The sequence below is a fragment of the Triticum aestivum genome, chromosome 4D (assembly GCF_018294505.1).
Source record: "Triticum aestivum cultivar Chinese Spring chromosome 4D, IWGSC CS RefSeq v2.1, whole genome shotgun sequence".
Lineage (NCBI taxonomy): Eukaryota > Viridiplantae > Streptophyta > Magnoliopsida > Poales > Poaceae > Triticum > Triticum aestivum.
The window spans coordinates 178574793-178578331 of NC_057805.1; the positions used below are offsets into that span (position 1 = coordinate 178574793).

At 44.0% G+C, this 3539-nt stretch overlaps 1 long non-coding RNA gene across 1 annotated transcript; it reads left to right on the plus strand.

Moving 5' to 3' along the window:
* The first annotated feature begins 642 nt into the window (after positions 1-642).
* Positions 643-3443, plus strand: LOC123097162 (uncharacterized). The gene is made up of 3 exons (XR_006446901.1): positions 643-2639; positions 2745-2810; positions 3198-3443. It is a non-coding gene; the product is annotated as an uncharacterized lncRNA (long non-coding RNA).
* Positions 3444-3539: the final 96 nt, after the last annotated feature.

Genomic DNA, 3539 nt, shown 5'->3' on the forward strand with positions numbered 1-3539 from the left:
ACGAAGTCTTCAATCTTGTATCTTCATAGTCCAACAGTCCGGCTATAGTATATAGTCCGGCCGTCCGAGGACCCCCTAATCCAGGACTCCCTCAATCACCAAATTTTCACCCGGCAGAGGAGGACGAAGAACCGGCAAGGGATGACGCAGAAGCCTCCGGCCAGCAAGGCCAAGAAGATTGAACCACCGAGCGGTTCTAAATACTTAATGTTTTGAAAAAACACTTGATCTCACCCGGCCCATGGAGGCATGTAATAGGGTAGAAAAAACTTGAATCTGTCGTGCCATCGTGCACGTTTTGCTTTGCATGATACTATTGACCTGCCACTTGTGCTTATAATATCAGCTTTTTGAGTCTGTTCCTGTATGCAAATAGATCAGAAGTGTCCCACGGTTTACCGCAGGACGGGTCATAATGGCCAATAGATAATCACCGGAAACTAAAATAGTGTAAACCAGGGCTGGCTTAATTTTAACCATATCTTTCCCTTATATTATATAATAATAATAAAGCGATTAGTGCTTCTGCCCGCCTGCTCACCGTCGTCGTGCTTTTGCTAAAAAGAACCTGTTTTCTTTAGTATTCAACCCGCGGTCCTTGGTCAGTAAAGAAAAAAACGTTTCACGACGGACGGAAGAAATAGAAGACCCAAGCCAACCCTCCCCACCTATCCCATCGTCTTCCTGCTCCGACTCCAGGCCACGAGCTGCTCCCCGCCAATGGCTCCGCCCCGCGCCTCCTCGCGGCTATGCCACCGGCGATGTGCGCCGCCCCCGGCCGCGCGTCGCTTTCCCCCTCCCGGCAACGCGCCGCTTGCCTCCTCCCGCCCACATGCCCCAGCGACTCCTCCCTGCTCCACTCCCGACGAGTCGCGCTGCCCTGGTCACGTTGGGACATGGGATAGGTGGGGAGGGTTGGAGTTACACTCCATAGGGTGATGGCAGCTCGCCGCCTTAAATCCAGGAGGGGGCGACCTGGACCACGCACACGTCCTCCAGGGGTACATAATCGTCCAAATCTCGCGTTGTTTATTTTGGGCTCGATGCTTGCTGGTTTGATTTGGGGTTGTCGTGTTTGAGGGCGCTCAACTTGGTCAGCGTCCAATCCTGGCCGGCCTCAACTTCCATCGTGCAGTCGCGGTCGTGCGGCCGTGACTGTTCCTCTGCTGTCAATCTATGATGGCGGTCAGTCATGGGGGACAACGGCTAGCTATCTTTGGATTGATGGCGTGAACGTGGGCTCTACAGGATACCGAGGAGCGTGAGGTTGCCCGTGCCTCCAGCCCCTTGCCAGGAAAACTGATTGTGTGTGCAAGAGACATACAGACTTTTCAAAATAAAAATACGTTTTCTCCCACTCCTCTTTTGGGATTTGATTAGTGCTATGTTTCTGAAGCCTAGGAAGAGATGGAGATTGCTGTTGAAGATGGTGAAGATAAGGAAGATGGGGATATGCACAGCTGACACTAAATACCATTACAATCAGTATTCATTGATTTATGTGTATGGTTGCGCAATTATGCAGATTTTCTGTGAAGATTAGAACCTTTTATTTTATTCAGGGATTTGTTAAAATTTCTGCCATGTAGCAGACAGCTTGCATCTCGGTGGATACAAGGTGCAAAGTGTGAGACCGTGGGGATGGCATGGTTGCAACTTGCAACGTGAACACCGCTCCTACTTATTCTGATGGAAGGTGAGTTGGAATAAGATTTACATGTGCAATGACCTAGGATTATGCAGATAATGGAATTTGAGTTGGTGCGGAACATGCACTCTAATGAAGGATGCTAACTTATTGTCCTGAGGAGAGCTGCTGCTACCATTGACCGGAATGAAGACAAAGGATCAATTTAGGTGGTGAATGGAAGACTTAATTGGAGCAACCTGTATAGAGCCAAAGAACAACGACAGTAAGAAGTAGATTTCCTGTTCGTTTACATGGGGCACTTCCTCTCTAGCCTTGAACAAGATTTCATCTGTTTTGTCAGACCAAAAGCTGTAGAAACTAGAAAGAACTCTGGTAATCTGTCAAAGCTTACTTGGCCTGAAACTATTTATTTTCTCTTTATCTTTGCAGGATGAAGGATTTATCTTCTTCTTGCCTTTTTAATTTTTCCATGTATCATGTTACTCGTCAAAGCGAAGCAATAAAAAAACTCCAGCAACATACACTGAAATTGTCACTTTTAAAAAGGAACGGGCAGAAACCATGGTGTGGCTTGGTGGGTGCGGACGTCAAATTGACCATTAATTAACACCCAGCACCTCGATCCAGATTTCTTTCATGGAAAATGGAAAGCCTGTCATGTGTACCTCTAATGCAAAAATAGGCAAGCACACGAGAAGAATTGATCGAACACGTTCTCAGCCTGACTGCCTGAGTTAAATAGTACATCCATGAAAGCTGTCAAATCATTTTGTTTTATTATGTTTTTTCTCATTATGTAGCGAACTAGCAATATATTATGCTTTTTCCGTTTTGGGATGTCCCCGTGTTCTTAGGCCATGTGTACATGATTTCCGTTTTGTATTCACTTCAGTTTATCTGCCTGGTCATCTAGATGATTTTCACATATATTTCTTTGGCAAACTGCAGCTGGGAGCGGTGTATAGGATGTTCAGTGTTGCATGTTCTGGTAAGTAACTTGGATGCTACACATGTGGACAACGACTTGCTTCACTTTTATCAGGCTGACTAAACAGGTGCCATTAACTCCTACAATGGCATGTTTTTTCCTCAGATGCCAGATAATGTTCAGTTGAAAGAGATGGCTATGAGGTGCGTGCAAGTACAAGCGTGAAATGAGGTACCCCTATCTTACACTTTTTTCTCATAAAAAACGGTACATGCTTCTCTTCATTTCGTTTTCATTTTCTATGTGCAGTGTCAATTTGTTATTCACCAAAGTGATATGAAAATGAAGATCCTGTAACTGAAGTTCCATCCTCCTACATAACACATCCCTTTTCGCAGAATAAATGGTCACAACTTTTTCATATGTGTGTAATTAAATCTCAAGTTTCATGCTCTGAATTATGAAACAAATTTTATGTTAAACATGACTAGATTTCTTCTGGTTGTATTAAATATTGATGTATCACAAAATATCCAGTTATCAAACATGTGCATGTAGGTAAAATATTTCTATTCATTTTGGTTAAATATTAATTAATGTGTTTTTCTCAACATATAGGCGGTGTCTCTGGCGGAATGGCAAGATGCCCAGTCTGATGACCTAGGTCTGTGGCAAGTTGATGGACCTCGACTATAGGAACATCACCGAGGCAATCGATAGTAGGTTGCTCAATTGCTAACACAACATGTTTTGAATTGTAAAATTAAGTTTGTTTTTTTGTTTATTTTTTCTGACTGAAAGTGCCAGTTGGTGTTGTTGTATAACATATTTTGAATTACAAAATTAATTCTCTGGTTACACGCATGGGATTGTTTCTTCAACTTTTCCGCACGTCACTGACTTAGCCACGCCACCAGGCAACTGTTCTATACATAGTAAGAGAGAGAGAGAGAGAGAGAG